This window comes from Protopterus annectens, chromosome 5.part0, assembly GCF_019279795.1.
Source record: "Protopterus annectens isolate FY-2018-M chromosome 5.part0, PAN1.0, whole genome shotgun sequence".
Taxonomy (NCBI): Eukaryota; Metazoa; Chordata; order Ceratodontiformes; family Protopteridae; genus Protopterus; species Protopterus annectens.
Window position 1 is genome coordinate 772,148,280 of NC_056735.1, and position 16,173 is coordinate 772,164,452.

General features: G+C 45.0%; 1 protein-coding gene across 3 annotated transcripts in view; it reads left to right on the forward strand.

Annotated features, from left to right (window-relative positions):
• Nucleotides 1-16,173, forward strand: part of ATM (ATM serine/threonine kinase) — a 3,174,581-nt gene that overhangs the window by 2,634,752 nt on the left and 523,656 nt on the right. The gene's annotated exons all lie outside the window — the stretch shown is intronic.

Genomic DNA, 16,173 nt, shown 5'->3' on the forward strand with positions numbered 1-16,173 from the left:
GGACCAGGCCAGGATGGTTTCATCTGTCATAGAGGTGTCGACCAGCTGATCCAATGCATTGGCAGTGACAAAGTTGAGGAATCTCTGGGCATTCATCTTTCAGCTAGAAGATAGAATAGGTCTGTTCCAGTTCTTATTTTCATTTCATTCTTTGAAAATCAACAAACAGTTGTTTATTAAAGTTTCATTCTTTCAGTCTCTGACAGTAAAAACAGAGCATCTGAACACAGTCCATTAACATCATCTGTAGATCAGCTGAATCTGACACAGTCTGCATTTAGTATTTCCTATTCAAAAATGTGAAGTTAGACATGTAACAGAACACTGTTTAACTTTTTTAAGCATCCTGTACAAAGTATTAATCAACATGTAAGAACTTATTTACAATATCATAGCTAATCTTGCTGGCATATAATACGCAGGTTAATCTGAAATTATCTACAAAACTTCAGCCAGACATGCTAATGCTAGTACAGATGACAGGGCCTAATTTCTTCATTCCCCCCCAATGAGTCAATCACGATTTTCAAGTGATCCTTGAAAAACAAAACATGAGAAAAATAGGTCTGTCTGGGAATATATCAACCCACTCCTGTCCTGGATGGTCCATCTGCATTAGCATTATTAACCCCACTGCAGTGTTGCATTGTCATGTCATATGCTTGCAACCCTAGACTCCACCTCAGTAACTTTGCATTTTGCTTGCTGGCTCTGTTTAGCCGTGTTAAAGGGTTATGAACTGTAAGTACAGTGAATTTTCTTTCATAAAGATAGGGCTACAGCTTCTGTAATGCCAATGCTATGGCTAGGCATTCTTTCCCCACATCTGCATAACATTTTTATCTAGGTTGAAGTTTATGGCTAAGATATACCACTAAGTGCTCTCCTCCTTCTGAGGAAACTTGACTAAGTACAGCCCACACCCCATAATTTGAAGTATCTACTTGCACAACATATTCTTTGCTGTAATCTGGGCCAGCTAATTCAGGGGATCCTCCCAAAATCTCTTAAGTTTTTGGGATGCCTGTTCGCAGTCTGTGATCCACACTACCTTATCCAGTTTATTTTTCCTGCTTAGGTCAGTAAGGGGTTGCAGCTATTGTACTATAATTGGGCACAAATATCTATAGTATCCTGCTGTCCCTAGAAATGCTCTCACTTTTTAGTAACAGGAACCATCCATGCTTGATTAGCTTCCACTTTGACAGAGTCTGACCTAATCTTACCATTCCCCACTCTTTGTCCTAAGTATGTGACTTCTGCCATACCCAGCTGACACTTACTGGGTTTAATGGTTAATCCTGCCCTTTTTCATCTACGCAAGACCTCTCTAACATGTTGAAGGTGCTCCTGCCAGGAATGGCTGTAAATAACAATGTCATCCAAGTATGCTGGAGCATAATTTTTTTGCTCCTACTAAGATATGATCTGCCAGTCTCTGGAAAGTTGCTGAAGCATTTTTCATTCCGAAGGGCATCCTTGAAAATTTATGCAGTCCAAAGGGAGTTACAAAAGCTGACCTGTCTGTAGCAATGGGAGTCAAGGGTACCTGCCAGTATCCCTTGATCAGAACAAAAGTGGTCAGATACCTAGCCCCACCCAATTGTTCTAAGGCTTTGTCTGTTCTAGGCATGGGGTATGCATCTGATTCTGTATAACTGTTTAATTTCTTGCATTCTACACATAATATAACACTACCATCCTCCTTTGATACCAACACTATTCGGGAATCCCAGGGACTATTAGCATTTCCCTTATGTCCTCCTTCAGAGTCTGTTTAACTCTCTCTCGCACTCTGTAAGGAACCTGCTTGATAGGTTTTGGGGGTCCTGTGTCCACGTGGTGCTGCACCAAGTCAGTGCACACAGGTTTCCCTGTGAGCATGTCCCCAAATTCCTTCAATACTGCTCTTGTCTTTCGGACTTGATTAGGAGTTAACTGCTGTGATATGGCTATCTCTTTCGCAGAGGTGTCAGTTCTAGTCTCGCCAAGAAGATCGATTACCATATCCCCTTCATACTCCTCCTGCCATCCATTGTCGATACTCAATACTTGGGTCTTCCTATCATGGCAAGGATTCATCATATTAGCATGGTATAGTTTGTACCCCGATCCCCTACCTACCAGGTTTACCATGTAGTTCACGTCACTGACTTTCTTTACAAATTCAAAGGGTCCCTCCCAAGCTGCTTGTAACTTATGTCTAAAAGGAACAAGTACCATAACCTTCTGTCCCTCAGCATACTCTTGGGCTCGAGCATTGTTATCATACCAAGCCATCTTATGGTGTTGGGCTAATGCTAAATTCTCTTGGGCCAAACCCATGAGCTGCTTAAGTCTTGTCCTGAAGTTAAGGATGTATGCCACAGTAGACTCCTTGGGAGATTCATTTTCACCTTCTCACTCATCTCAAATCAAATCTAAAGGCCCCTTCACCCTATGCCTGTATAACAACTCAAATGGTGAAAAACCTGTAGATTCCTGTGGTACTTCCCTATATGCAAATAAATGGGGCAAATACTTGTCCCACTCCCTTTTAAACTGGCATGCAAATGTCTGTAGTAAAGTCTTTAATGTAGAGTTTAACCTCTCCACATGTCCATTAGTCTGGGGATGATGGGGCATGCTCTTTAGATGTTTCACCCCACAATGTTCCCACAAGTAAGTCAGCAGGTCTGACATGAAGTTGGCTCCACGGTCAGTCAGTATCTCCCTTGGAAAAGCTACCCTGCTGAAAATTTGTAGAAAACCATTTTCCACCTTCTCTGCCTCAGTAGATGACAGAGCCATCACCTCAGGTTATCTGGTAGCATAATCTACTACCACCAAGATATATTTCTTCCCTGTAAAACTGGCAGTACTCATGGGTCTAACAATATCCATGGCCACCCTCTGAAACAGCTTGTCAGTAGCAAGTAAAGGCATTAACGGAGCCTTAACCTTGTCCCCTGCCTTCCCAACTTTTTGGCATTTTTCACAAGTTCTACAATATCCTACCACATCTTTTGCAATCCCAGGACAATAAAAATTCTGCATAATAGATCTCTTAGTACATTTTATACCCATATGACCTGAAAAAGGGATGTCGTGCTATGGCTAAAAGTGGCAGACTGTAAGCTTTGGGCACTACCAACTGCTGTATTACCTTACCTTCTAGCCCACCTTTAGGACTCCACTCTCTATACAACAAACCTTTACCCAGTATACAGACTCCCCTCTTCCTTGAGCCTCAGGTGCCTAATTGGCCACCTCCCTCAAGCTTTGTAATGTAGGGTCTGTAAGTTGAGTCTGTCTCATCTCTACTGTTGTGACCCTCCCCAGCTGTCCTTCCACAGGTAGCCTAGTAACGTCCAACAGCTGTGCCTCACTGTCATTTTGGGTACTAACAGCTCTTTCCTTGCAATTACTGTGTTCAAGGGAACATCAGCACCTACCAGCAGCTGTGGCTCACTTTCAGACTTACTGCTACAGGATAGCTCATTTTCTGAAACAGCCACCACACCAGTCTCAGCTTCAGGTATGAGATCTGTTTGGGTCTTCCCCCAGGCTACCAGACCTACATGCTTGTCTCCAAGCCTGATTGCATGTCATTGAATGCACACAAGGTATTGCATAATGAAAGTCATTCCCTAACAGGACATCTGCAGGAATATCCTCAAACACACCTATCTGCTTACTTCCTCTTCCACCCTCCCAATCCAGATGACCCCTAGCCAAAGGTATTTGGAATGAGGTCCCTCCCAAAGCTCTAAATGGAGTGGACTGTCCAAGCAAGTACTGCTCTTCTCTAACCACTGCAAGCCTAACAGTGGTTATATATGAAGCTGTTTCTCTGTTAGCAGTAGCCTGTTTATCATCTAGTATGATAAGATGTAAAGTTTTGTGATAGTTTGGCACCCCCTTTGTTTCCAAACAACTTACCACTGGCAGATGTTCATCGTGTTTCACTGTTGCAGTCATGACTGTAGGGTTCTCCCCTGCTGGCAGGCAGCCCTCGGTCGGCCAGAATCCCAAAGTCTGGGTCCGGCGTCGGCTGTTCAACCAATGCTCCCGGACGTCAGAGCACCAGGAGTATAAAGCTGACAGCCGACGCCATCTTCTCCAGTCTTTCTTGCCGTGCGGTGATAGCAGTTCGCAAGTGCTGGTCGGCTGACTCCTGACGAATTTTACTGATATACTTCGGTCCGAAGATTTTCTTCTCCACTCACAGCTAAGTACACCGTTGGGGAAACTTTTTTCTTGCTCCACTCTGATGTCAGAAAAAGTTAATAATTGTATTTCATGTGGGAAGCAAATACCTCATAAGGATTTTCATTCTTACTGTATTCCTTGCTTGGGCCCTGACCATGACGTAGCTAGATGTCGGTTTTGTGCTAGATTCAATCAATGTACAATTAAGCGAAGGTACGACTTTGCTTTTCATTACTTCGGTAGGCGCTTTAACTACAAAATGTCGTCGGATACAGTCCCGGCTACTGGAGTTCACAAGCGTCGTAAGGATAAAGACAGGCCTCCGAGGTCCAAATCTGATGATAGCGCACAAGCGGAGCCAGCTTCAGGTTCGGCCGTCGTCAGTGAGGTACTTTTGCAGCCCCTGTCATCGGCCATTTCAGAACTGACGGCCAAAACGGACTCATGAGGAGCCAACCAGGCCTTTAAATATTTATGTTGCAGGACCTTCGGACAATGCTCCTTCGGATGGGTCTGGAGCCGCTGTGCAGGTACCGGCTTCTGAAGGGGTTTTCAGGCCTACTCAGCTACTAATAAAGGCAAAGCCTCCTTCAAAATCAAAGACTTCAACACAGGCCTCTTCTGACCCGGCTCCTAAGTCACAGAAACAGTTACTCAAGATGGCGGAGGATTTAATTACTATGATTAGGGGTTCTCATCCCCCTCCAGACAAAAGGCCAAGGCAGGATGTTTCTTATGATTCCTCTGATCAGGCTTCTGTTTCCTCAGTTTCTTCTTCTGATCAGGAATATTCTTTCCCCCCTTATGAGGATTCTGATGCTGAAGAATCCATTCCTTCTGCTTCTCCCCCTGAGGATTTCTCTTTTGGGGAAACTTTGCATGAAATGAGGGAACATTTCCATTGGGAAGGGCAGGAGTTTTCGGAATCCAAGAAAAGACTGAGGGAATTTCTTCTTCTTCCCCAACATAGACCCCTGGCTATTCCTCCTGTTTTGGATATTGTGGATGATGCCTTTTTGGAGGCTAACTTAACCCCTGACTCTTTTCCTCCTGTTCTTGTTGAGCCTGATAGATATTACAGGGTTCCTGATTCCCATCAGTTTTTATACAAGAACCCTTCTGCTGACCCTGAAACCATTTCTCAGGGTCCCAAGGGAGTTAAGGCCGCTTCTGCCAAAAATCCCATTCCTACTGAAAAGGATTCTCGATCCTTAGAAAGATGGGGCAAAAAGGTGTACACTTCTGCTACTTTGTCCATTAGGGCTTTAAACTGTCAGTTTCATATGATGTCCTTCAAGAATGCAACTGCAGTCCTGACATATGGGTTGTCCTGCCTCAGGCAGCCCTTCGGTCGGCCGGATTCCAAAGTCTGGGTCCGGCGTCGGCTGATGTTGCCTCCTCCCCGACATCAGAACGGCTGGGGTATAAAGGCATCCGCCGACGCCATCTTCTTCAGTCTTTCTTGCCGCGCGGTGCCCGAAGCAGAAGCAGTTCGCAAGTGCCGGTCGGTCAGCTCCTGTGTTTTCAGTTACCGAAGTCATCAAAAAGCTAAGTACCCCATTGGAGAACATTTTACTTGCCTCAGCCGATGTCAGAAAAAATTGAAAAGGTTAATAATTGTTTGTCTTGTGGTAAACAAATACCTCATAAGGACTTCCATTCTTACTGCCTTCCCTGCCTGGGCCCAGACCACGACGTCTCGGCCTGTGCTGCCCGTGCTTGCTTTAATAAGCGCACACTCAGGCGCCGGGCAGAATTTGCCGAAGACTTTTTTGGCGAAAATTACGCTTATATCATGCCATCGGAACAAACTACAGCACATATTTCCAAAAAACGTAAGGACCGGGACCGACATCCTCGGCCCGCGTCGTCCACCGATACCACGCATAAGCCTTCCGCAAGTGCATCGGTCTCTTCGGAGGCGGTAATTCAACCGCTCCAGGCCGACGACACCGCTTTACTGCGTACTTCGGTCCCGGAGGTTTCCCCAGTGCCGGTTGTTGATTTTCCTCCCGAAACCGAAGCTCAAGATTTACCTGACACAATACCAGTGGATAAAGTTACTCCTGCACGTGGGGCAGCCAGGCCTCCGGTCTCCATGTCCATCAAGGCCTACACACGTGCTAAGGCTGCCAGCCAGGCTAAGACCCATCCTCCTAAATCTTTTTCCCAGGGCCCCTCTTCTGATAAACAGATCATGACTCTAGCTGCAGATCTAATCTCTCTAATCAGAGGTTCTCAGTCGCATCCAGATAGAGGTTTTCAGCCGCCTGCAGATAAAAGGCCTAGGGCTGAGCAGACAGATACCCTCTCTTCAGATGAAGCCTCTAGGGATTCAGAGCACTCAGATACCCAGGAAGAATCCTTCCAGGCCTACGAGGACTCTGATGCTGAGGAATCAATTCCTTTTGCCTCTCCTCCAGAGGATATTTCTTTCGGAGAAGTTCTCCACTCCATGAGAGAACATTTTCAGTGGCAGGGTCAGGAATTCTCTGACTCCAGGAAAAGGCTACGTACCTTCCTTAAGTTACCCCAGCACAGACCATTAGCTATTCCTCCAGTGTTGGATGTCTTGGATGATGTATACTTAGACTCCAGTGCTTCCCCTGATTCTCTCCCTCCTGCTCCTGTCAAGCCAGACAGATATTACAGGGTTCCTGAAACTCATAAGCATCTCTTTAAGGCCCACTCTGTGGATCTAGAAACTATTTCTCAGGGGCCCAAAGGAGTGGCTACTTCCTCAGCCAAAAACCCTTTGCCCGCGAACAGGGAATCTAGGTCCCTGGAGAGATGGGGCAAAAAAGTTTATACCTCTTCCACCCTTGCCATGAGGTCACTTAACTGTCTTTTTCATATGTTTCAGTACCAGGATTACTTAATGGATGATTTGCAGAAAGTTAGCCTCTCCTGTGCCTATAGATAGAAAGGCATTGCAGGATTTGGTTCATAACACTCAGCAGGTTAGCAATCATTTTCTTCAGTGTGGTTATGATGCATTGGAAGCTTCATGTAGGGCAGCTATGACAGGGGCCGTTATACGTAGACATGCTTGGTTGAAAGAACAGCCACTGCCAGATCATGTTAAAATAAAGCTCCTAGATGCACCTCTGGAAAAACAGAAGCTTTTTGGTGCTAATGCACAGGATGTGTTGAAGTCTATTGAGGAAAAGGCTAAATTAGTACAGACAGTCAAGGATTTCCTCCAGGTTCAGCCACCCAGATTCAGCAGGAATTGGCCTTCAAAGAATTGGTCCTTTTCAGACACTGACAAGTATCAAAGGGGAAAAAACAGGCGTGCTCGAGGTAGAGGGCAATACCGAGGCTCCTACAGGGGCCGCCAATGGCAACCACCAAATCAGAGAAGTGGCGCAGGGAGTTCAGCTGCACCACAGGGACAATCACAATGACTTGACTTTCACACCGCCGACCAAGGCTCAAAGAGAAGCACCTCTAGGTGGAAAATTATCCTTATTCTCAAAGAACTGGCACATTTTAACCAAGGACAATTGGATTCTGGACATAGACAAAGGTTACAGGTTCCACTTCCATACCTTACCAACGAGACAAGGCATGCCAAACCTGCCACAAAATCAAAGGGCAGAGGCACTCATACAAGTTTCAAAGCTGTTACAAATAAAAGCAATAGAAAAGATTCCTCCTCAGGAACAAAGCCAGGGATTCTATTCAAGACTGTTCCTTGTTCCAAGAAAAGAAAAGCAATGGAGACCTATACTGGACTTGTCCGTTCTAAACACTTTTCTCATTGTGCCAAAATTCAAAATTCTGACGTTACAGCAACTCCTTCCCATGCTGGGCAAGGGGTCTTGGCTGGTTACTCTGGACCTCAAGGAGGCATACCTGTATGTCCCAATCAGACACAGTTGCAGAAGATATCTCAGATTTCTTGCAGGGTCAGAGCATTATCAATTCTCAGCATTGCCGTTTGGCTTATCTACTGCGCCCAGAGTATTCACGAAATGCCTGGCATCAGTAGTTGCACATTGCAGGCTCCAGGGGATTCAAATATACCCTTACCTGGACGACTGCCTTATACAAGCAGACAGCAAACAAACCTTGATAAGAAACTTGGACTATGTCATTCAATTACTACAGGCTTTGGGATACACAGTCAACATTCAAAAATCAAGACTACTGCCATCCCAACAGATTATTTTTCTAGGAGCCAAACTTGACACACAATCGCAAATGGCTTTCCTCACAGAGGCGAAACAAGAACATTTACCAGATTACTTCAAAAGCTTAGCAAAGCTCACCCAGCTGACCGCAAGGAAAATCCTGCAGGCCCTGGGGTTCATGGCATCTTGCATTCTTCTGATACCTCTGGCAAGACTACACATGAGAAAGCTACAATGGTACCTAAAAAGCTTATGGTCTCAACACAGCCACAATCTAGAAGACGTAATACCACTCATTCCATGCCTGCAAAGGGAATTTTTGTGGTGGGCTCAAGCAAGTCATTTAAACAAAGGCATGTCTTTCAACAAACCTCTAGCAAGTCAAACCATTACAACAGACGCCTCAGATCATGGATGGGGGGCGCACATGGAGAACAGATGCATTCAAGGGCAATGGACTCCCAGAGAAATGCATCTGCACATAAATCAAAAAGAGATGTTGGCAGTGATGCATGCAATCGAGGCCTTCGGAAAATCCCTTCAACAAGGTCATCTGCTAATAAGGACAGACAACACCACTGTCATGTGGTATATAAACAAGCAGGGAGGCACTCATTCTTATCCCCTCTGCAGACTAACAATGACTCTTTGGGAAAAGTCCCTGAAACTGAACATCCACTTGCAATCCCAGTTTGTTCCAGGCAAGGACAATGTTCTGGCAGACAGGCTGAGCAGAAATTTCTTGGATCCGCACGAATGGATGCTGCATCCACACATTTTCTCACAAATAACAAGTGCATGGGAAGACCGGACATAGATCTCTTTGCTTCTCACCTCAATCATCACCTGGAGAAGTTCTGTTCAAGGACGCACCATCCTCTAGCCTGGAGAACGGATGCTCTCTCCTTCAGCTGGAATTCCCTAACAATTTATGCATTCCCTCCTCTACCATTACTGACCAAGGTGGTACTGAAGATCAAAGCAGAACAACCAAAAGGAATTTTGATAGCTCCAGACTGGCCAAGGCAGCACTGGTACCCATTGCTACTGAGCATAACTCACACCAAACCGTGGTACTTGCCTCAATGGCCTCTGCTTCTAACTCAGCACAATTACAGGACTGTTCATCAAAACCTGCAAACATTGCAGCTGACAGCTTGGAGGGTTCCATGACTTTTACCCATATATCTCTTTCCGAAAAAGTTCAAGAAATCTTTCTGGAAGCACGCAGACCTTCCACCAGAAAAACCTATTCAGCCAAGTGGAAGAGATTCATCATCTGGATTACCAACAAGGGTCAGGATGCATCAGTAATGAGCATACCACAGATATTAGAATACTTGGCAGAAATGTTTCATAGTGGCCTCTCATATTCTTCCATAAAAATTCACGCTTCAGCAATCTCAGTAAAATACAACTGTGACCCACCTGTGTTTTCGCATCCCTTGCTAAAACAGTTTCTAAGAGGGATAAAGAATATCAAACCTCCCAGAAAACCACCAGTACCTGCATGGGACCTCAATTTCGTCTTGGAAAAATTAACTCTTCCTCCTTTTGAACCAGCAGCATCTTCAGAAATGCAATTTCTCTCCTGGAAAACGGTTTTCCTGTTGGCAGTTACCTCAGCAAGAAGAGTCTCGGAGATACAGGCACTCATGGCAGTACCTCCCTTTCTCATTTTTCATCGGGACAGAGTTTCTCTAAGAACCAATCCTTCATTCATGCCAAAAGTAATATCCAGGGTGTCTCTAAATCAAGCAATTCACCTGCCTACTTTCTTTCCCAATCCTCAAAATAAGGGGGAAAAGCTGCTGCACACTTTGGACATACACAGACAATTACGCTACTACTTGGACAGAACAAAGACCACCAGAAAGTCTGACCAACTATTTGTAGCCTATGCTGCTGGAGTGCAAGGAAAGGCGATCTCCAAACAAACAATTTCAAAATGGATTGGACACTGCATCAGATTCTGTTACTCTTTCCATGGAAAGGGTGTGCCAGCCAATATTAGGCCACACTCCACCAGAGCTATAGCCACATCCACAGCCCTTCTAAGAGGAGTGGCTACAAAGGACATTCTAGAGGCTGCTACATGGAGCTCCGTGCATACATTTACCAAACACTACAACTTGCCTTTATCCTCCAGATTCAGAGCAGGCTTTGCTTCGGCAGTCCTGCAGGGCATTTTAGCTACACCATCCCTTTCTTGGATCCTACCACCCCTAGCTTGGCTATGGTATTCAACCCATATGTCAGGACTGCAGTTGCATTTTTGAAGGACATAGTACAGTTTTGTACCTACCATAAATGTAGATGTCCGATAGATATGCAACTGCAGTCAGGTTTTACCTCCCTCCTACCCCTCTGCAATTTTACTTTTGGGTCCATTCCCCCTTTTCTCTATTAGCTGGGGATATCTGTTATGGTGTATCTGTTTATTACTTTTGTGCATGTCTGGAATTTTTTTATCCATTCACCAAATTTAGCCTTCTTTGGAGGGCACCTGGCATTTGGGGCAAGAAACAATGAAAAAGATGGCGTCGGCGGATGCCTTTATACCCCATCCATTCTGACGTCGAGGAGGAGGCGACATCAGCCGACGCCAGACCCAGACTTTGGAATCCGGCCGACCGAAGGGCTGCCTGAGGCAGGACAACCCATATGTCAGGACTGCAGTTGCATATCTGTCGGACATCTACATTATGGTAGGTACAAAACTGTACTTTTAAATACCAGCAATTTCTATTGTCTGTCTTAAAACAGAAGCTTACTTCCATTTCTGCCTGTGCAGATGATAAGGAATTACATGACTTATTGCACGCCACTGAACAAGTTGGGAAGCATGGGTTACACTGTGGATTTGATGCCTTGGAGGCTTCCTGTAGGGCTGCGGCCTCTGGCACAGTCATTAGAAGGCATGCATGGTTAAAGGAACAAAATTTACCTGAACAAATAAAGGCTAAATTATTGGATGCTCCTGTTCAGCATAATGTTTTGTTTGGATCTAAAGCTGAAGAGGTAATTAAAAAGATGGAGGATAAGGCGAAATCCATGCAAACAGTTAAAGATTTCTTACAAGTACAGCCTCCTAGATTTAGCAGGAATTGGCCTTCTAAAAATTGGTCCTTTCCCGCTTCTGACAGGCCTCAGAGTGGAAGATATAGACGTTCCAGAGGGAGGCCTCAAACGCAAGCTGCTTATAGACCAAGACAGTGGACTGCTTCCACCCCTAGGGGAGGAGAGGACAGGTCACAATCTCAAAGGAAACAAACTCAATGACTCCCTCTGTTGGGCTATAGGAACTTCTTGCCTGGAAGCCCCTCTCAGAGGAAAACTCTCTTTTTTTATCAAAAGTGGACTCAAATAACCCAAGACAAATGGGTTTTGGATGTGGTTTTAAGGGGTTACAAATTCCATTTTCATACCTTGCCAAGGCCAAGCGGATGGCCAGACCTTCCAAAGCATCAGTGGACGGAGGCCTTAAACCAGGTGGAAGCTCTTTTGGCTATGAATGCCATAGAACTGGTTCCTCTTTCAGAGATGGGAAAAGGTTTTTATTCAAGGCTTTTTCTAGTCCCAAGGAAGCAAAACTCATGGAGACCCATTCTGGATCTGTTGGTCTTGAACACCTTTCTAGAGATTCCAAAATTCAGGATGCTTACTCTACAGCAGCTACTTCCAATGCTGTCCAAAATGCATGGATGGTAACTTTGGATTTAAAGGAGGCATATTTACACATTCCCATCAGGCAGGATCGCAGAAAATACCTCAGGTTCAAAGCCGGATCGAGGCACTTTCAATTCTCTGCGCTGCCCTTTGGATTATCTACTGCACCCAGGGTCTTCACCAAATGCCTGGCTCCAGTAGTAGCTTACTGCAGACTCAAGGGAATTCAAATTTACCCTTATCTGGACGATTGTCTAATTCAGGCAGACAGCAAGGATGTCTTACTCCAGCATCTAGAATTTGTACAGGACCTCCTCAAGTTACTGGGATTCTCTGTAAACATAAAAAAGTCAAATTTGACACCATCACAACAGATAACTTTTCTGGGTGCGCTTCTAAACACCACAACCCAGATGGCATTTCTGACATCCGAAAAACAGTTACAGCTGGCTTCAACTTTCAGAACCTTGGCAACGTTAACTCATCTATCTGCAATGAAATTCCTGCAGGCTTTGGGTTACATGGCCTCCTGCATCCTTCTCGTGCCATATGCAAGACTACACATGAGGAAAATACAGTGGTACCTAAAAAGTGTATGGTCTCAGCATTGCCACAGTTTAGACATACTGATCTCCGTCCTTCCTTGCCTTCAAAAGGAATTTCTTTGGTGGTCCAGGGCATGTGCTCTAAACAAAGGGAAGCCCTTCCGTCTGCCTCCTGCCTCTCAGATTCTAACCACGGACGCCTCGGATTATGCTTGGGGAGCCCATTTTCTGGGCAATTGTTTGCAGGGCCTTTGGACAAAGAATCAGAAGCACCTACATATCAATTTAAAGGAAATGTTAGCCATTCAAAAAGCTCTGTTGGCCTTCAGGAATCTTTTACAACCAGGGCAACTGTTAATACGGACAGACAACACCACAGTTATGTGGTACATAAACAAGCAAGGGGGATCTCATTCCTACCACCTTTGCAGACTAGCCATGGATCTTAGGAACACAGCTCTAGCTTGCAATCTGGATCTTCAAGCTCAGTTCCTACCAGGGAAACAAAATTTCCTGGCACACATTCTGAGCAGAAATCTTTCGGATCCACACGAGTGGATGCTGGACACCAAAATATTCAGGATGATAACCGCAGTCTGGGGATGTCCTCACATAGATCTCTTTGCATCCCATCTAAATCATCAACTACAGACTTTTTGCACCAGGACTTTCCACAGGGAAGCTTGGAAAGTGGACGCTCTGTCATTCAGCTGGAGGAACCTCTCGGGATATGCCTTTCCGCCTCTTCCTCTTCTTCCACGGGTTTTATTGAAGATAAAACAGGACAAGCCCAAGAGGATAATCTTGCTGGCTCCAAATTGGCCTCGGCAGTTTTGGTATCCATCTCTAAAAAACCTATGCCTGGAGCCCCCTTGGGTTTTACCTTTGTCTCCGAACCTTCTGTCCCAACATCAGGGTCAGGTTCTACACTCTCATGTCAGAACTCTCAGCTTGGCAGCCTGGTTAATCCAGGGCCTTTGATTTCTTCTTTACTGCCCAAGCAGGTTATTGATGTCATTTTAGAAGCCAGACATCCCAGCACTAGAAAATCTTATGCAGGAAAATGGAAAAGATTTTGTTCCTGGATGCAGGCTCAGGATTCTGATCCTCTTCTTCCTAACATTACTTTAATTTTACTTTATTTGACAGATCTCGTACATAAGGGTCTTTCTTTCTCCTCCATTAAGTTACATGCCTCTGCTATTTCTGCTCATTATAATACAGACCCACCCATATTTTCCCACCAGCTCATGCAACAGTTTCTCAGAGGAGCTAAGAACTTAAGACCTCCTAGATCTCCTCCTATTCCTGCTTGGGATCTCAATTATGTTTTGGAAAAACTAACCTTGCCTCCTTTTGAGCCTGCTGCCTCTTCTGACATCAAGTTTTTATCTTGGAAGACAGCCATCCTGTTAGCCCTTACCTCTGCCAGGAGAGTTTCAGAGTTACAAGCTCTTATGGCTGTGGAACCTTATATTATTTTTCATCAAGACAGGGTATCTTTGAGGACTAATCCTACCTGCATGCCTAAGGTGGTTTCCAAGGTGGCTCTAAATCAAACTATTCACTTGCCAACCTTTTTCCCCACTCCTCAAAATAAAGGGGAAAGGATCTTACATTCCTTGGATGTACACAGACAGCTACGTTTTTACCTGAACAGAACCAAGGACATCAGAAAATCGGATCAATTGTTTGTTTCTTATGCTTCAAGTTCCCAAGGTAAAGCCATTTCAAAACAGACCATTTCTAAATGGATTGCTCATGGAATCAGATTTTGTTATTCTCAACATGGAAAGCAAATCCCAGGGTGTATTCAGACTCATTCCACCAGAGCTGCTGCCACTTCTGCGGCCTTCCTCAGGGGAGTTCCTACCAAGGACATTTTGGAAGCTGCAACTTGGAGTTCAGTGCATACGTTTTCCAAGCACTACAATTTACCTCTCTACTCTAAGTCTAGGGCAGGCTTTGCCTCTGCAGTCTTGCAGGGCCTTTTAGCCGCCCCTTCCTCTTTATGACCACCTCCCTTTCTTTCAGCTTTGGGATTCTACCCTACAGTCATGACTGCAACAGTGAAACACGATGACCATAGTACAGTTGTGTACACCTACCATAAATGTAGATGTTTGAGTGTCTTCACTGTTGCAGTCTGGGTTTCCCTCCCTCCTGTCCCCTCTTATTTTTACTTTTGTGTGGTTCCTTTTTTCACCATTCTTCTGAGGTGTATTTGCAAAGGTTATGGAACCTTTTTTTATTTTGGGACTCCTGACATCTGGGGCAAGAAAAACTGGAGAAGATGGTGTTGGCTGTCAGCTTTATACTCCTGGCGCCTGGCGCCAGGGAGCATGGTGGGCAAGTCAAACCATTACAACAGATGCCTCAGATCATGGATGGGGGGCGCACATGGAGAACAGATGCATTCAAGGGCAATGGACTCCCAGAGAAATGCATCTGCACATAAATCAAAAAGAGATGTTGGCAGTGATGCATGCAATCGAGGCCTTCGGAAAATCCCTTCAACAAGGTCATCTGCTAATAAGGACAGACAACACCACTGTCATGTGGTATATAAACAAGCAGGGAGGCACTCATTCTTATCCCCTCTGCAGACTAACAATGACTCTTTGGGAAAAGTCCCTGAAACTGAACACCCACTTGCAATCCCAGTTTGTTCCAGGCAAGAACAATGTTCTGACAGACAGGCTGAGCAGAAATTTCTTGGATCCGCACGAATGGATGCTGCATCCACACATTTTCTCACAAATAACAAGTGCATGGGAAGACCGGACATAGATCTCTTTGCTTCTCACCTCAATCATCACCTGGAGAAGTTCTGTTCAAGGACGCACCATCCTCTAGCCTGGAGAACGGATGCTCTCTCCTTCAGCTGGAATTCCCTAACAATTTATGCATTCCCTCCTCTACCATTACTGACCAAGGTGGTACTGAAGATCAAAGCAGAACAACCAAAAGGAATTTTGATAGCTCCAGACTGGCCAAGGCAGCACTGGTACCCATTGCTACTGAGCATAACTCACACCAAACCGTGGTACTTGCCTCAATGGCCTCTGCTTCTAACTCAGCACAATTACAGGACTGTTCATCAAAACCTGCAAACATTGCAGCTGACAGCTTGGAGGGTTCCATGACTTTTACCCATATATCTCTTTCCGAAAAAGTTCAAGAAATCTTTCTGGAAGCACGCAGACCTTCCACCAGAAAAACCTATTCAGCCAAGTGGAAGAGATTCATCATCTGGATTACCAACAAGGGTCAGGATGCATCAGTAATGAGCATACCACAGATATTAGAATACTTGGCAGAAATGTTTCATAGTGGCCTCTCATATTCTTCCATAAAAATTCACGCTTCAGCAATCTCAGCAAAATACAACTGTGACCCACTTGTGTTTTCGCATCCCTTGCTAAGACAGTTTCTAAGAGGGATAAAGAATATCAAACCTCCCAGAAAACCACCAGTACCTGCATGGGACCTCACTTCGTCTTGGAAAAATTAACTCTTCCTCCTTTTGAACCAGCAGCATCTTCAGAAATGCAATTTCTCTCCTGGAAAACGGTTTTCCTGTTGGCAGTTACCTCAGCATGAAGAGTCTCGGAGATACAGGCCCTCATGGC